Genomic DNA, 19,870 nt, shown 5'->3' on the forward strand with positions numbered 1-19,870 from the left:
ATCTGAATCACACTGTGTTTCTCATACTGTGTATGTTTTTAAACCTGGTGCAATTTTATCTGTGCAATAACTTACCTTACTATCTTTTCATGAGGTAGAAGTGTACATAGTGTATATATATATCTGTAATATTTTTATTTTATTTATTCATTTTTCTTTTGTTTTATTCTATTCTATTCTCTTCTACCATATTCTAGTCTATTCTATTTTATTTATTTTTATTTTGTTCTATTCTACCATACACTATTTTGTTTTTTTTATCTTGTTTTATTCTATTCTACCATATTCTATTCTATTCTTTTCTATACTATTCTTTTTTTTTTTTTTCATTTTATTTCGTTTTATTCTATGCTATCCTACTCCATTCTATTCTATTGTATTTTGTTTTATTGTATTCTATTATTTTCTATTCTATTCTATTTTACTTTTTTTTTTCTTTTTTTTTATTCTATTCTATTCTATTCTATTTTACTTTATTTGATTCTATTTTATTTTATTATATTATATTCCATTGTGTTTTATTTTATTTCATTTTCTTTTTACCTGTATTATGATTATGATTATGATTAATATTTTATTTATTTTTTATTTTTTTAACTATGTAAGTACAATTGTTTTATTCCCCTGTCCCGTGTTGTAAGTTGCTGGAACAAAATAATTTCCCCCAATGGGGATCAATAAGGTACATCTTATCTTATCTTATCTTATCTTATCTTATCTTATCTTATCTTATCTTATCTTATCTTATCAGGTTGAAGGGTTAAAGACAAAAGGTGTGACAGTTAGAATATATTTAAATTTATTGCAAATTGTTGTTTTTAGCATACCTGGTTGCAAAACTGCCTCCTAGATAATTTCTCTTTCAGTAACAAAAGTCGTGTTTGTGAAATGGACTCTGGTTCTCTGTGTGTCTGTAACTGTGTGTTTTTGCTGCTGACTGCCTCGGCAGGATCTCTCTTGAAAATCCAAAAGAGATTTTTCATTTCAAAGGGATGAACCTGGTTGAATAAAAAGGTTAAATAATGAATAAAACAAATAAGCTTTTTCAAAAGCTAAACATTTTTTAAACTGTTAAAAGTTTGACCTGTGGCATGCTGCTGCATAAAAACATCAATTTAAAGCCAGTACTTTCATGACAATGGGTAAGTGCTGCACATTTCATACAAATAAATACATGCACACTCCAGTGAGTGCTTATAAAGATGTAAAAATGCAAGATACATTGCACATTAAGTACACAGTTGTTTGGAATTTTACCCTTGCCGCATATGAAAAATGAGGCCCGTTCATGAATTTACAATGCAGATGTGTTTCCTTAGGGATGCCCATTTAAGATGCATTGGTATAATACATTTGTTGTCTTTACCGCTCACCACTGCCATTGAACATCATTAGGTAATGCGCATCCACTGGTGGAAGAAGAGGAGGTGTTTATCATCATTTACTTGGCATGCAGTCGTTAGCTGAGGCCTTGGGTTGACTCTGTTGTGAACTGGGCATTGTGTATCACCACCACCACTGTGTTCCAGCCGGCTCTGTGTCTCCGATCATCATCTATCATATCAGTTTTACATACTAAAGACCACAGAAGAAGAACACCATTAGCAGCGTGTTTAGTGAGGGGGGTGAAGTTGTCTGGAGCTGTCTTTGTTTCTGCACACATCTGCCTGACAAACATGAAGACATGGAGCTCATTTGTGAGTCTGTGGGAATCTGCAGACTGAAGAATAAACAGAGAGAGTCCAGGCAGCCATGTTGGTTCAAGGAGCGACAAGTCCACGCCGAGTGGATCCTTCCTGCCTGCTGTGACGGATTATGAGAGTCATTTTCTAGGGTCTTGAGAAGAGGTCTATATGGAACTCAACAACCCCTGTTTTAACTCCATTATACATCTCTCTGTGGGGTGCAGAGAAACACCATCCATCATGTTTTGGGGGGAGAGAGAGAAAAGAGGAATAACCACATCAGCATCTGTGAATATTTCTCCTGCTTTGTGGTCTTATTGAAATGTTAAAATATATTCAAACAGAAGCACTTCAATTACATTTTATTTACAGGATGGAAACATTTATGAAAATCTAAAAACATTTCTGGGACAAATTATTTCTTTATACGTTTTTTAGCATGACATGAAGCCTGATGTCACAATCTGCGCTGGTCTGAAAAACATGCTGAACATCAGATCAAGGGGAGGGTGCACATTCATCTTGATCTTAAAATCAGTGTGGCTTACTTTGTGTATTTAAAGGTTTGTTTGTTTATTTGAAGGTTTTTTTTATTCCTTCATTAGAACCAGTTTTTTTTTTTCCTGTTTAAAAAAAGGTTATTGTTGATTCGCTTCCTCAACAGAGAATGCTTGGGTTACCTCTTGGGAGGGTTATTTTCTGTGCATTAATGACTTTACTTACTGAGTCTGTTTAGTTTCAGGTAAGGTGATAAAGCTCACCTAAGTTGAGGTGCCAATGATTAAAGAGCTTCTGCCTGATTGGTCCAGTGATCAGGTGCCCTGCTAAAAAACGTGTTGGAAAATGGCAGCTGCTCTTTGAAGAGTCTTTGGCTGTTTTCGAAACAGCCTGCTACATACTACCTAGAAATGTAGTATGCAGAACGTACTGCATTCTGCATTTGAAGGTAGTCTGTAGTCTGACTGTTCTGTTGGATCTGGTCTGCAGGATGCTGGGTCAGGCGTCTCTGGATTTCCGGTTTCGGAAAGTGGAAGTAAACAACAGACAAGCTGATAGTAAACTGCTTCTTTAGCATCACTTATGATTTAAAAAGTTAAGAAGTGGTTTATATGGAATTTAATAATTTTCACAGTAGGCTACCTAAAAACTGAGTTCCCCCGTCATATATGGAAAAAAGAAGCAGGAGAAAGTTAGCGCTGTGCATTGTGGGAAACAGTACGTGAGGGAGACTGGTCCGCTGAATACTGGGACATGTTCCTGAATCAGTACGTCATCTAAGTAGTTTTGGCATACTGCAGATTTTGCTCTTGTTCACATACTACATACTGAATTTTGGCCAAATCAGAACGTACTGCTAGTTTAGTAGGTGGTTTGAAAACAGCCTCTGTTCTTGCTGTAATCATTGTTCTTTTAGTTTCTTCCTACAGGGAACCAACCGTATGTTTGTGTGCTTCCTGTTTGTGCCTGGCATTCATAAAACTTGTGCCAATAGAGCGAATCAAATCCTGGTTGAACCTTTTTTCCTTTCATCACTGCCTGCTTCCCATATTTTAACATAGAAACAAACTCAAAACCCTTTCTTTTTTCATCCCTGCATCTTGTCTGTTATGATTTAGCTTTGAACGATACAACAATGTGTAGCTATCTATATTTATTCCACAGCTGTGTGAATACTCTATTCTGATTGGTCAATGCTCTGTAGCAAGAAGCTGTTATTTCGTAATGGCAGACTGCAGACAAGGTTAGATTCATACAGTACTAGGGCTGTCTGCATGAACATGTTTATCACGATGGGATTATTTTCCAACATTAATGTGTTATTATTATTTTTTGCCACATGCTATTTTGTCCCTTTTGGCACACCATAGTTTACCTGCTGAAGTGTCTTCCTGCTTCATACTAAATATCGACACCACAGCACATTTGAATGGCATATTTTACTAAATCTCCAAGACGGCTCATTTTACAAGTCAAGAGTAGAACTTAGTGAATCATAGAATCAATCAATCAATCAATCTTTATTTGTATAGAGCCAATGTTCTCCTCAGACTCTTTCCAAACAGAGCAGGTCTAGACCGTACTCAAATTATGAACAGAGACCCAACATCAAGACAGGGTAAGATCCAGTCCCATCTTACAGACAGGACTCAGTCTGATCTCATCTTAATCCACCATGAGCAGAGCACTTTGCAGCATTTAGCAAGTTACAGTGGCAAGGACAAACTTCCTTTAACAGGCAGAAACCTCCAGCAGGACCAGACTCATGTTAGACACACATCTGCTGAGACCGAGTAGTAGTAGTTGTAGCTGTTGCCGCTGGAGTCCAGCACGTCCGTATCAGCTGGATTCTGGAACGTCCACAGCAGGAGGACGTCTACAGCAGCTCAGAGGAACCTACGAGACAAGGGAGCTCAGGGACTCCAGAAAGGTCTAAGACTGCAGACAAGGTTAGATTCATATCATGGGTGTCTGTAAGATAAGATAAGATAAGATAAGATAAGATACTCCTTTATTCGTCCCACAATGGGGAAATTCATGGAGTTACAGCTGCTAACTAAAAGGTGTACAGTACAAGAATTTCAACAAGAATATATATACAAATAAAATGTTCATCAGAGACGACAGCTTGGCCATAATTCTCCTGTCAGCCACCACCTCCACAGGGTCCAGGACTGAGCTGGTCTGCTTCACCAGTGTGTTCAGTCTTGCTCTCCTGTATCCTGTCCGCCCACAGCAGGTGAAATCCTTCCAATGTGGCGTTCGTGTCCGGTGTTAGCTCTGTTAGCATGATGCTACTCTTGTTCTGGGTGAGCTCGTCCACCTTATCATAGATAGATCTTACATTCCCCATAACGGTGGGTGGAAGGACAGGTTCATGTCGTCTTTTTTAGCTTGCACCTCAGTACTAGCACGTCGTCCTTGCCTCCTTCTCCTCAGCCCGCAGGGAACATCGGGCCTAGCATCGTTTAGCATCAACATGCTAAGGGCTGCTAACAGCTGATCTCGTATGTAAACAATGTTACCATGGATACACTTAGGATCTCCGGACACACAGGAACAAAAATAGTAAAACCACCACTGCAGACGTAGCCAGTTTGGTGTCTATGGCCAACAAATGAGTCATTAAAAGTCATGACAGGCTCCAAATACAAAGAGAACTAAACAGATATGAACAAAAGAGCTGCAACAAGCAGCCACTTGAACGGCGCTAAGCAACAGAAAAGTTGTGTTAGCATGTTAATCACGATGGGTTTATTTTCCAACATTAACATGCTATTATTATTATTATTATTATTATTATTATTATTATTATTATTATTATTATTTTGTGTCCCTTTTTGTACACCATAGTTTACCCACTGAAGCGTCTTCCTGCTCCTTGCTGTAGTCTCAAAATCAAGATGCTTAAAATAGCTTTACATTGTTAAAGCTAGGGTTGGTAGTCATGGAAAACTAGCATGAATTTGAATGTAGCATTTCCTCAGGACTCCGTCTAACCCAAGCGTGCCGGACACGGCCCTGGTGGTGAGGCTTTCAGCAGTGTGACTGCCCCCTGGTGGCTGGCTGCAGTATAGGTAAAAAGATCTGTCTCCCCATTCATTTGAATGGGGGAGCAGTCAAACTTTAAAAAATAAATACACGTGTTATGAATATTTCTCACATCCGTATGCTGTGGTGATATGTAGTTAGTATTTGACTGTTTTGTGTTCAAGTCCTCGTTTTCCTGAAAAGTTTCTTTTTCATTAGTTATTAGAGTTTAAAAAACGGGGTTTTACTTCCTGGTTTCCTTTGATTCACAGCCGCCGTAGAGGGAAACTTCAAAGGACACACAGCGTCTTGTGACGCTACACTGTAGGGCGGAGCTTGTTACAGTGGCTTCACAGGCTCTGGATGAACAATGGCTGCGCCCAGGAGCGGGATTTTTTGGCTTCAGAACTGTACAACGGGAAGAGGCGGAGCAACGCTGTCCATTTTTATTTACAGTCTATGGTCTAACCCCCCACCCCCTCCCCTCGGAGCTCCTCCAAAACGACGCCCCCGCTCACATGCACAAGTGATGCTGATTCATGACCATATGATGGTGACTGATTCAAACCCCGTGGATTTGAATCAGCACATTTAGAATTAATTATCTAGAAGTAAATCATTCCAAATTAAAGTATTCTCCTTGGCGTTTACAATGAAATAGTAATTCTGAATTGAGGTTTACATGGAAAACACGTTTAATCGTCTTTACTCAATTCCTCTTAAGGTCTGGGGGTTAGGAAGGGTTCTGATTGGACAGGGGCGGGCGTAACGTATTTACGTTTAGCGGAAGAAAACAGACTCCAGTTCAATTTTCGTTTTGATTTTGATTATAGTTTTGAATAAGCAGCTGGACACAAATATACTGCTTCATTTTGGTCAGTTGAGGAGGAGAAGGCTCATATTCTAGGCTCTACCTCAGCCTGTAATATGTGCCCACCAGCATGGAATATGTGTGCCATCGCGCCAGGACAAGGGAACGAGCATGTGCAGAACGACTGGAATTAATTTCAAGTGGAATGAACGTATTCATGATCGAGGAATTATTCAATTCAGATTTAAAATCAGAATAAACCAGACACTTACTTCAGATTTAAGTTTCATTCAGAATGGTCATTTTCATTTGGAATTAGGTGTTTACATGGTCATTTTTAATCTTTTTAAAGAGGATTTAATTTTTATTCTGAATTAAAGAGAATTAAAAGTCTCATGTAAACCTAGCCAATATGTATTGATTGCCATCGGGACATAAAGATCATTTTAACCAGTATAACAAAAAGTGGATCGAAATCTGACTACCAACCCCAGCTTTAAGATGGACTTTAAAATGGTTTAAGATCACAATACTGTAGCAGTGCAGCATTTATTTGAATAATAAGATCATTAAGCACATTTCACTACATTCATTTGATCCCCAAATCAAGACACTAATAAGAAATGTTTCACGTTTTTGATATGGACTCCAAAGCTGTTTTTTTTAAATGCAAAATAATGTCTTTTTAACACATGATTAGAAAAACTATTTATCAATAAAATGTGATTTTAAAATGAATTGTTTGACAGCCATAACTCATACATCAAAAGAAAGTAATGTAATGTTTGTGTTTGTTGCCTATTAGAGAGCCTGCTTCTTTTTTTTTTTATGTTGGATTATGATTATTGAGGAAAGCAGGCTCCATACAGAGCGAACTCCAGAGTCTAACACTGCCCCGGAGCAAACAGGACAGAGAGGCTCTTTTTTGTTTTTAACAGAGGAAGGCTGGAAATACTTTCTGACTCTGGATAATGGGGAGACTCATTTGACATGGCACTGCATGTTCAATAAGATTTCCCTCTCCTCTCTGCACCACTTTTTCACACCACTTGTGTTGATAATTGAATTAGACGTTTAAGACTATTATGATACCGCAATTAGAGATTATTTAATTCCCTTTTATCAAGAGCTCTTTAATTTAAGCAGCGCAGTGTCATTACGATCCAAACAGAGAGAAAATGACATTAGTGGAGCTCGCATCTCTTAATCCATAATATTTTTGGTAGCCACTAATTGCACCATAAATTCTATTTCCAGACGCTTTCTGTTTGCACATCATTTTATTGTAATAATGTCTTTTCTGCTTATTTGAATAAAACTGTGAATAAAATGAGAGGGTGTTGAGCAGAGGGAAGGCACTCAGCCTGATAAAGCTATCTGAAACTTTAAAGGCACAGTGCAGCATGCAGGGACTACATGGACCTGATAATGCTGTTAATGTCTACAGGTGACTACATGGGTGTAGTTTTTTTGTGTTGTGTTGATCATGTCATTACAGAAAACATTTCAATTTCTTCTGGGAACCAATCCCAGTCTTGGTCTTACTCCATGTCTTTCCTCACACACTTTCCTTTACATTTTTGTTTCTCCTTGTCCTCCCTGTCTCTCCCTCTCCTCCTTCCCTCTCTCCCGTCCCTGGCCCGCCATGCAGCTTCTCCCACAGTGCGTAATGTGAATGGACTCAGTCTCCTGGGTGTCGTGGCCCCCTCTCGAGCCTCGCAGGCAAATCTGCGGCAGCCGCTCAGACAGGGGCAGCACACGCGGAGTCTGCAGCAGTCTGTAGGGGCAAAGAACAGAACGATGTGAAAGGACGATGATGGGTTTCGTCTTGGACTTGGAGGATTGTATCGCCTGCCGCATGCAGAGCGCAGCGGAGCAGGGAGCAGGCTGCCCGGCCGAGGCAGAGCGGTCTTGACAGTGCTTTGTTTTGAATCCACAAGGACCTGACATATGCCTCAAATCGTTTGCTCTCACGACGCTGCAGATCCATGCTCCGCTGTGATCAGAGACAGGGCCCTGCTGTCTGCTGCTGAGGGTGTGTGTGTGTGTTTGTGTCATCCCACATTTGTGTGTGTGTGTGTGTACCAGGGAGATGTGCTCTTCATCTATGTGTGTGTTGGCGTGTTTGCAGTGCATGTGTGTGTTTTGTGTGTGCGTGATGGAGAGTATAAACAGCAACATCCGACAGTGCTGTTGCCTGCTTCACTGCCTATATCTGTCTTTGTTCACTTTCCCTTCACGGGGCAGACTCCACTCTATAAAGTGGAACATGGTTAACATCCATTTGACAAATAAAAACATCAGGATCAATAACCTTTGACCTTTGTAGACTAACTTTCTCCATTTAGAGCATCTGGAGATTTTCCTAATTCATTTTACTGAAGTCTTTGTATGAGTGTTTATCCCAGAAGTGGATTTACATGAAACTCTAAGAAGCATCTTTCCTCTTTACTCTACAGCTGTTACAGTCTGTGAAGAAATACTAATACTCTCCTGTCATTTAATAATTAAACATACTGGTCTATTCATGTTTACTTGTTATCAAAGGGTTTGTGTGTCTGGAAGTGTGTGCACATTGATGTTCATATGCAGGGCATGTTTATCAAAGACACATAAGATACTGAACACCCCTGTGTGTGTGTATCCGAATATGTCTTTGTGACAGCCTTCAGGTGCAGTCGCTATGAAATAGGTCAGTTTTCAGAGCTTCTGATCACCAGAGCATGGTCGCAGCATTTCATGCTACATTAATCTGGTTTTAAGAGCTAATCTGCCTCTATTAATGTTTCATGCTTAATTTCATGGAGGTGAGGACTGGCTGATGCTGGTCGGGGACCAGAACTATTACCTGGTGGCAGTGGGTGGCACGGGTGAGTGAGCTAGGTGCAGGTTCAGACCTGAGAGCTTTTTGTTATTCTGCAGAAGAGCAGCAGAGACATCAGGTTACAATACATGAGTAATGTTACAACTACTCTTTAATATGTCTATGCTGTTAACACTACATAACTGACACTTAAATAACAGGGAGGTTATATCACTATATCACATCAGCAGTAGGAGTTAACTTGAGGAGTTTTTCAACAGCAGGAACTTTACACCTGAACTATGTGTGTTTCGACTGGTGGACCCAGGGTCTAAATTTAGTTCAGGGGTAGATAATCTTCCCCCTGAAAAGCCCCTGCTAGGGGGGTAGTACTTTTCAAAGGTCCCGGGACTTTCGGGGCCCAGGGCCTGCAGTGCTGATCGTGTCTGATTGGTAGATTAACCTCAGTGTTTTTATTCCGCCCTCCGTCCACAATAACATCACACACTTCTGTGATTCACTTGATTTCTCTTTCTTTCATTAGTTTTTATTTGTTCTATCTTTTTTGTATGTGTGTGTACTTTTCAAAAGAAGAAGCTGTGATTCTCTTGATTTAGCAGCTTGTAACAGTAGTCTTCTCTCAGCCCACCTTGAATGCGTCTCTCCCGGTGTTATGGTTTTCAAAGTGACCCTGTAAACTGGAGACCTTCAGCTGAACGTGTCAGTGTTTGTGGAGTTTACACAGCTGTTGAAACACAGAGGGAGTTCCTGGGAATGCAAACTAGTTTAGTTTTTATTAAGATTTCAAAATATCCTCATCAGATATTTAATGATCGTCTAAAGACGTTTATGAGGGATGCATCCGGCTTAGAGTCTCCAGTTAACAGGGTCGCTGTTTAAACCAAAACCCCGGCCGATCTCTGCTACGGCTTTTTGAGTTGAAAAGGATTTTAAAGGCGTGTTGAAACGTCTTTGCTACTCGCGCTTATCTCCTCTCACGTGTTGATTCAGTGAATCCATCTGTGATGAAATATAGCACCATCTAAAACAGAGCCAGCTGAGTCTCTTCATGCTAACAGGCTAACTGTTGTGTTGCTCATAATGATACCTGCCTGTCCGTCTGCTTCTATGGTGTCATCTGTGATGAATGGTATTCCTCTTTGTGTTACTGCCCTCTACTGGTCTGGTGGTGTAGTGCATTTTCTTTGTTTTTTCTCCATACGTCACTGGCCTGATTTACACAATCTACCCGGGACTTCAGCCCGCGGTCGAAAGGCAGACAACAACGAGGGCACAGGAACCTTTTAGTTCAGGGTAAAGTAGTTCTGGGGGCTAAAAGACCCTGGAACTCTTGGTCAAAATGTAACTGTTGTGTTTCATGCTGCCTGAAACTGTTGCATGACCTCGACATTGCAGGTTACATTTGATCTTGTTTGTTTATGTAGTATCAGTCTGACAGCCCTATAAACACAATAGGTATACTCAGCTAGAAGAAGAAAACAGTGACACAATATGATAAATCGATCCTAAATCGGGGTTTAAAATAAAAAGTACAAGGTCAGAAGTTCCTTTAAAATGTCTTCAGTGTTGTAATAACTTAAATAAATCACATCTAACCTGTGTACTGTGAAGTTTAAGTCGCTGCTGTCATTGTGTACCAAGGTGGTTCAGTGCAGCGCTGCATAATAAATGACTCGCATTGCCCTGGAGCTAAGCGCTAATCAAGGCCGTCCCCTAACTCCAGTCTAATTGTCCACATCCAGCTGATCAGGCATAGGAGGCCTTTTTACCCGGCACTTACTGAGATCATTGATTTGAGAAATGATCCAGTGGACTGTACTAACTCAGATATGATTGGGTGGGCATTTAATAGCATTCGGGGGATGGTCTTGTCAATGTCTGCTGGAGCGCTAATTGTAGCTAATTTACTGTGAAGCTTATCCCAGGCTGCAGTTGTTGTGGGAGGACTCGTAATGGCTGCTGTGGCTGCTGTTTATCCACGTTCGTAAGGGAGGAAGCAGAGGGAAGAAGGTGGAGATCTAAATAAGGGAATATATATTACAAAGCCAGTGTTGCTGTTATTTAAAACATAAGATTCCATGTGAGAGACAAAACAAGAGACAAACAAGTCCAGCTCTCAGATTGGCGTATAAAGCACAAAAACCAAACATCGACTCGACGCAAGGCCCTTAATCTGACAATAGGTGCAGCAAGGATGTTCTGTTGATTGGTCAAATATACTGAATGCAATTGTTACACAAACACTGTGCAAATGGCCTTCTTGTTGGATACTTATTAATCTTCTCAGTGCTCATGCCATCAGCTTTAAGGCTGTGTAATGACTCGTAACGAAGGCACTGCTCTGTTCTTAATGTGGGCCTACTGGGATCACCCCGCACTCCGACACCAGGCTGTCCACTCATCACTTCCAAAGGACAAATGCACCTTCCTCTTTCAAAACACTCAAGTCTTTTTCTTTTTCTTTGTCCCTCTCCACGGTCATGAATGTAATCAATAGCATTGTTTGGTTTATTCCAGGCTGCTATTAATACTGACATTTTTTCAGCACATTCAAACAGCTCTGTCTGAAGGAAGACTAAATCAACACTGAACTGTTTTAATTTAAATCAATGAAACCTCCTCTTTAATTAAAATACTACACACTATGTTGCAACCTTTTTACATATTGTTAACATAAAAACACAGCAGACTGTTAAAAAACAAATAGCTTTGAAGCCCTGTCTTTCATTGTCAGTCTTCTATTTTTTGTTTGTACCTGTTATTACTGAGGGAGATATCACTACCAACTAAGAGTCAAAATGAACCAACACATGTCAAGTGCCAAAGAAGATGAGCTCTGTAGCTATGGTGAAAGCATTAATCATAACACATATGTGAGTAATAAACAAGAAGAAGATAAAGACAAAGAACAGTGTGCTGTTTGTTTAAGATGCTACAGTGTATTGTAGAGCTATAAAGCTTTCATTGTAAAAGCAAGCAAGTGTTATTTTGTTTCATATATTTGTCTGTTTGTTTCTTTTTTTCTTTCTTTCTTTCTTTCATTCTTTCTTTCTTTCTTTCTTTCTTTCTTTCTTTCTTTCTTTCTTTCTTTCTTTCCTCACTCTCATCCCACTTCTCTTGGCTTGGTTAGATGCAGAAATTGAACCTGTTTTGAATCATGTCCTTGTGTCTCATGTGATTATTGAAGGGAGTTTTGTTTCATATACATACATTTTGTTTGTAAATTAAAAAACGTGTTTATTCCAGTTTATTTATCTATTATATCCTTTTTTTAAAATAATAATAATAATAATTTTATTTATAGAGCTCTTTTGAAAAGGCCGGATACAAGGTGCTTTACACGGGCAGCAAATAAAACAAGCATTATTAAAATATATATTTAAAAAAATATATAAAAAATATATTTGTTTATTTATTTTTCTACCTGTTTTTGTTTCATTTTTAAAAATGTATTTATTAAAACATTTATTTTACATATACTGTAACATGCACCTTCAGGGGCAGCACTTCTAATTTCATTGTACACCTTAAACTGACAAATAAAGGCTTTTCTATTCTTTTAAAACAGTTAAAAATCATGTAAAATAAAATAAAGCTCAGATAAAAGCAGGAAAGGCTTTGCTCTAAAAGTATGTTCTAAGAAGGGATTTGAAAGAGCTCACTGACTCAGCAGACCTGATCTCCTCGGGCAGATAGGTCCAGAGTTTCGGACCCCTCACTGCAAATGCTCCGTCCCCTTTATGACCCAGCAGCTAGCATTGACTGTATATAAGCATGGACATCACACGTCCATCTCCTCTGATTGTGAAGCGTGCAGCCAAAATACTGACATGACGCACTGGTGGAGCGGCAGTACTGACTTCAGCATGAGAAGAATTAACTATCACATCTTTCCTTTTTGATAAAGCTTATAGTTAAGCTGGATCAGGCTTGGACCAGCTTTTGTCATGCTGCTATAGGCCTAGACTGCCGGGGGAACTGGCACACTGACACACTGGGATCCTAGCTCACCTTCTTCCCCCCAACCCCTTCATCACTTACTTTTACTTTAACTCTCCCTGTCCCATTAAAGTTACTAACCATAGACCTTTCTGGAGTCCCTGAGCTCCATTGTCTCGTAGATTCCTCTGAGCTGCCGTAGACGTCCTCCTGATGTGGACGATCTGGACTCCAGCTGATACGGACGTGCTGGACTCCAGCGGCAACAGCTTCTACGACTCGTCTCATCACTATCACCTCTCTCTCTTACTCCCCTCTATCTGTCTTTCCAGACCCAACTCAGTCGAGGCATGATGGCTGTCTAACATGAGTCTGGTTCTGCCTGAGGTTTCTGCCTGTTAAAAGGAAGTTTTTCCTCACCACTGTAACTAGCTAAATACTGCGATGTGCAATGCTCATGATGGATTAAGGTGGGGTCAGACTGAGTCTTACCCTGTCTTGGTGTTGGGTCTCTGTTCATAATTTGACATAGTGTGGTCTAGACCTCCTATGTTTGTAAAAGCGTCTTGAGATAACGTTTGTTGTGATTTGGCGCTATACAAATAAAGATTGATTGATTGATTGATTGACATCTTCCTATAGCTAGTCACCAGGGAGAGCTCTATAAGTTATGGCTCCGCTCTTGAGGGCTCTTACTCTGTAAATTGTTTTATACGGTCTATGGTACCAAGTAATATTGTATGAAAGAGGATTAGGACCACTGGAAAAAAATATTAAAGTGCAATACTTTTCTTTGAACTCTGAGATAAAAGTCAGAATTCTGACTTAAATCTCAGAATTAAAAAAAAATATTGTACTTTAAATGTATTTTTCCAGTGGTCCTAATACTCTTCCTAATATTGAAAACATACTTCCAGTGAAAAAACAATTCAATCAAGGACAAGGAGTGATGACATTTACACAACTTCATATATCTAATGACGGTTATTGAATAAAATAGAAACACATCCTGTCACATGATGGTCTCTCTTAGTCATGGTATCACTTCAGAAGGAAAGTGTGGGTCATTTATAATAATTACAACCTATATTATCTCCCCTCCTGTCACATTCTTACTTTGTCCCAAACACCTCCTTCCTCTCACTTCCATCCATCCAAAAAAACCCCTCACTATTGCTTCAGTCGCTCTGCGTGTGCACTCGTCACCTCCACGTTACCTCTGGGCTGGCCCCCTCTCCCTCTCTTCCAGGCCGCATTATTCCATTTAAACTTCAATCCTATTTACAGCCGATCCTTTCCCCTTGCCTGCCTGGGGCCATCAAACTATTCATCCGGCGGACTTCATGTCACCCGGCCCTGTCATAAAGCCTCTGTGGGGATGTGTGTGTATGAGATGTGTGTGTTTGTGGGTTATTGTGGGTGAGGTGTGGATAGAAACTGCGAGTGTTGTATTATAAATGAAGAAATAACATGAGTCTTGTGCATACATGTGCGTACATTTGGGTGCAAAATCACATGCATTCTCTTTAGTCTGTGTCCTCTTTGACTTTACACCAGGTGGACTTTTGGCCAACATGAAAAAAAAAAGCATGCTGTCTTGCAGTATTGGATAAACATGTCTCAAACACATGTTGGAGAAAGAAGAGTGGGCCAACACCAGAAATGTTAGGGAGAGCAAAGACTTGTGGTGTTTCTGTATCCTGACATGAACTGCTGCTGAACGAGTCCATGCTCGAGTCCCGCTCCCAACCCGGGTCATCAGTGCTCAACTTCAAGGCAAAGCATGAATCAAACTACAACCCTGATGGTCATAATAAACAGATTATACAGACTCATGGCTTTGATGCAGATAATAGTAGTAACAATAAGCAATGAGAACATAAATATGAAGTCAAACAGGTCAGATGTGAGTGTACGAAGGAGTCAGACAAGGACAGGTCCAGCAAACTGATAGAACAAGTGAGAGCAACGAAGAGAGGTTGAACACGAGCTGTCAACTTAACAGCTTTCCTTTGACTCCCTCTTTCATCCCAATTTGTGCCCCGGTGGAACCTCCTGGATCAGCAGAAAGGGGAAGTGAGGAAGAAGCAGGATAAAAGATATGCCCATCACCGTCCTCCTCTCCCCTGTTTTTGTTGTTGCTTGTTGTTGTTTCCTGCTCGTCTTTTACGTTGCGTCTCCCACCAATTAGTCTGGAGGAAGCTCCTCCTAATGGGCCGCTGCAGCGATGTTTCAGGCGAGGCTCTTTGCTCTTTGGTGTGCTGGAGTCAAGGGGTGCTGGTGATACTGCAAGACAGGCGAGATGAGGGATAATGTGAGATAGATTGACAAGCACAAGAAGGCATTAGGCAAATGGCATCATTAAAAAGTGCCGTTACCTGCACAGGGCTTCATGTGGCGTCAGATGAGAGGGGAAGAGTGAGAGGCAGAAAGAGGGGAAGGCGTCGGGGCTTTGCGCCCGCAGCTCTGCTGCTGCTCTGGTAATTTTGATCTTCTGCTCTCTTTCTCCTGTTTTAATATCCTCCAACACTTGACTCACAGGCTTTTCACCAGACTGAGACCAAAGGATAGGTGCTTCGTTAGGGATGTCCACCTTTGATGCTGTGTGTTTTATGTGTACTTGCGTGTGTGTGTGTGTGTGTGTGTGTGTGTGTGTGTGCATTCAGGTCTTCATAAAGTAGATTAAAGTATTAAAACAAACAGCTCCAGGTGTTAAAAGTAGTTTAACGTGCACACAAATTAGATGCTTCTGTTGGAAAAGGAAGCTAGCAGCCATTATTCTGACTGATGATACTACATTTTGACAGAAGTTAGTTTGACTTTTCTTTGTGACTGTATCTGGACACGGCTCGACATCATTTGCTTATTCATGAATCTCATGGCCGACTGCCACGAGGCCCAAAAACAATACAATCAAAGACGACTGTGTGTAATTCATACCCCTGATCATGGCTGTAAGTTTGGTTTGTGCATGCAATGTGTTTGTGTTTATTTTTGGTATGTGTGTGTGTGTGTGTGTATGTCTGGTGTGTGTGTGTGTGCGTGTGTGTCACAATCTGCCAGAGGCACCCCAGCAGGAATCTCTGCAGTCAAATGATTTTGCATTCCCTTTTCTCCTTGGCTGCCCGTGCTGCCATTTACACAGAGCAGCGACAGAGGACAGTCGTATGTGCCGAGAACAAACTCACACACACACACACACACACACACACACACACACACACACACACACACACACACGCACACATGTTCAGACCACTGTGTTGTTGAACTTTTTATCTGTTATCTTTCTAACCCAGTTTTCTCACTTTAGGCCGACACCAAACACTCCACATCTTGCCTAAAAAGGACACTGCTGCAGACGTGACAGATTGTTCTTTGTTTTTGGTAAGCACTTAGAGAATGTTTAGCAGGATGCATACATGTTAAACCAAAGTAATGGAGGCGGTAAGCATAATACCTGCTCAAATTCAGTATGTTTAATGTGTCATTCTGGTCATTTAACATGCTGGAGTATCGATTCATTGATTGTTAACACATTTTTTTGTTTGGATTTTCTCTCCCGTGGATCAAACATCATGTGGTCTCATATCTGGTTCAGCTATCAGGGAGGTGTTTTAAGTTTAAAGCATGTTTGGATGTGAATCAGCTGACTGAAGGTGTTGCTCACAGCGGAGACGCTCAGCTGGGGGATGCGGCTGAGTGACAGGTCTTAACGGGCGCTTTTTTTCTCCGCCGTTGGACTGATTCTGACCCGGTTGCGCTCCCAGCTGACACCTGACCACGTTTAAATGCTTATTTTACTCAATAAGAACGAGTAGACAGAAAACTGGACACTGTGAGTCTGAAATATGATCCTGTTCAGTTCCCTTGTTGAAGTCTGAGCCTTCACTTTTATGACTGTATGTCTGCAGAGATTATGAGCCTGCTCCTCATGTTGATATTCAGCATGTTTAACATTTTGAAAACCTCAATATGATCCGTAGATATTCAATACTGTCAGTTATATACAATGTGTCGTGAAAGAAAGTTTGATTCATTTGGCATTATCTTTGACATGGAAAACATTTCTGTTTTTTCTTTAATGATTAATTGATAATTAATCGTTAACATTTCCAAAGATCAATCACGGAAATTGCTTGAAATTAACATCCCTATGCTGGAGTCATCATCAAGGTTGGAGCAGTGCTGTAAAGAACATGTGTGTCATCTGCATAGTGACAAAGTAGGAGATGGTTTCATCATGTAAACAGACACATTTTTATAATATCTATATGACGTGTAAGAAAGCAATGAACTGAAATGCAATAATCAACATTTGTCCTTGGCAGTTACTTCTCATGGTGTGAGTTTCCTCACTTTAATGTACAAATAACAGCAGTAACAGGTTATCAGTGTTGTTGCTGTGTGCGTATCAGTCCCTCTGCGTGTGCATGTGTTAAAGCGTGTCTCTTTCCGGGGCCTACACCTGCAGATGAAACAGTTTTCTCATTCCCAACACAAATTGGATTCCGGCACTAAGCGTAGTCCAGGACGGGAGGAATGTTCCACTCATGATTGTCACAGACCGACGACTCGCTTGTTCCCGGGTGCAATAGACCAATGAATGAATAATGAAATAAATAAAATCAATGCCTCGCACATGTTTCAAATCCATAAACCTATCTAATCGGCTCGGCGGGGAAATGGAGAGCAGTTGAGGCCTCACTTTCTCAGCGTTCTACCATTATGTAAATTGAAGCCAATCAAAGTGCCGCCATGGAGAAGCTTTGTAATAGAGCGTTGATTAGCTAGGCGGCTTTGAATCAGCCATAAAAAGAGTCATATAAATGGGTAAATTCAGCCCGGCATAATTTAGCCCAGTGAACTTAATTTGACTCTGAAGTCACACTGTGTTATACATGTGAACATTATGGTAACCATCCATGTTCAGGGACATTTATCTTTCATCTTTGATGTTATGAATGGATTTGATGCTAATTCAGCTTAATTTCAGACTCTGACATCAATCTCTGGATAGTCTGTATAATCAAGAAGTCTCCTTCATAGTTTTGGGTGAATCCTTGAGAAGTGAGTTCGGATATTTTAAAAGGGGGTTACAGGAGGTTATTAATTAAGGGATAATGTATGGTTAGCATGTAGTTATGAGAATTTGAATCCCGACAGGGGGAGACAAGACCCCGACACAGCTACTAACTTAAGATACAAACACGTTTTTAAAAACATTGATTAAAGATGATTTAATTGATTTAAATGATTTATGTTTACAGGTTTTAAAAATAGTCCCAGTGATTCCTCGTCAGTGATCGTTCCATGGTGATGGATTCTTCTCTGCCTGTTGTGGTGGATTGAACATGAAACTGTCCTCATTCAGCTCTCCTTCTTCTCTGAGCTCTGTGGTTCACACACCTTTAAAAAGAAACTAATGTCACAACTTGTAACCCTGCTGCTATCATCACCACCGCTCATGGTTTAACTTTCTTTGTAGAGATCACTAACTTAAAGTTTCTCTCACCTGCTCCACTCCTTCATCATATTGATGGACAGGATCCAATATGGAAACGTCTGTAGCCTGATGATTTAGCATGCTAACGTTAGCTACTGTTTTAGCCGTCAACAAGCAGAAGCTAAATGTGTCTGAACTCTTTTCTGTGGATTGATTTGATATGACGTGTGATCAGTTTGTCTCTGGTGTTGCTCATGTTAGTGAAAGTTAATAACCATCGTCAAGGGGATGTAGACCAATCAGAATCAAGCATCTCACACAACCGGAAGATCAATAAAAAAGTGGGGTACTAAAATGACTTATTAGCAGTGTAGGGCAAGCTTCTGAAAAATGTGTAATTAGTTACAAATACAAGCAACCACTTTAAAAAAGTAACTGAATTACTGACTTGGTTGCTGCATTATAAAAACGATACGTTACCTGGGAAAGTAACTTTATTGTGCGTTTCTTCTTTTTGCCTCAAAACTTTTCAATGCACCCTGCCTCTCCTCTCATCGATATTTTGCTAACTAGTTCTCTGAAAGCTGCAGACTCAACAGCTGATATGGGATGCATGTCTTACAATCAGTCTGGTTAGTCCTCCTGGCTCACAGATTGTGGAGGGACTGTTCCCCGGTCATTGTTGCGTTGTGGTTGTTTATGAAGACTGAGAGTGTTTCTGGTGACTGAAAATGCACAGTTCTGAAAACAAGTGTAATTTTTTGAAAACATAACCTCTTCGGTCGGCTAGTATACAAGAGTAAAAGTGACGTCACAGCCCCTTTCAACATCATTCTAACGGCCAAATTCCACCAGATCTGTGGTCCGTCTCCGATCCGTCACCGCACTGGATCTGATAGGTTTCTATTCTAGTCAATGTGTTAACTTCCACTGGATCTGCTCCGTTGCGTCTGTGATCCGGCAGGTCAGAGCCCTCCGGATCAGATACACAAGACTTCTATTTTTGCCAGATGCCGGAGCACGACGCATCAATCTAAACAGAGCAGATGGAGCAGGACAGGAAGTCAGGTTTCACCAAAACAAAATGAAAACAGAATAAAACACTCTGTGTTATCACCAGATCGTATTTCACTTAACTACAACAACAAACCAAAGTCATGATGAGCGGAGCCAGGCCTGGAGTCAACAGGTCAGAGGTTTTCAGAGGACCAGAAAGACAACATGGATGTGGTAAAAACCTTGGTCACATGACTCCAGGTTCTGCTCCGTGCTGCATTCTGAAAACACAACTGGTGGTTGTTGGCGGACGAGAGAGCACGGAGATGGACCGCAGCGGATCAGAGACGGACCTCACACGGCTCTGGTGGAAGTCCCGGGTTACGCTCTCAAATATCCATGCAGGAGCAGGAGGACAGTAACACTGATGATGGACTACTGAGGTGTGTTTGTGCTGAGGACTCTGCTGAGTTCATTAACACTTCTCCAGACAAAGTTAACGTTTTCAAGCGTGTGTTCCCCATGCTCATCATGTTTGTTTGTACTCACCGCTCTGTTGAAGACCAGCTTTATGCACAGGTTGGTGTTTCATTATGAAGTTAACCAGACAGAAAAGAAGCACAACTGCCAACTGATGGTCT

The sequence above is a fragment of the Notolabrus celidotus genome, chromosome 17 (assembly GCF_009762535.1).
Source record: "Notolabrus celidotus isolate fNotCel1 chromosome 17, fNotCel1.pri, whole genome shotgun sequence".
Taxonomy (NCBI): Eukaryota; Metazoa; Chordata; class Actinopteri; order Labriformes; family Labridae; genus Notolabrus; species Notolabrus celidotus.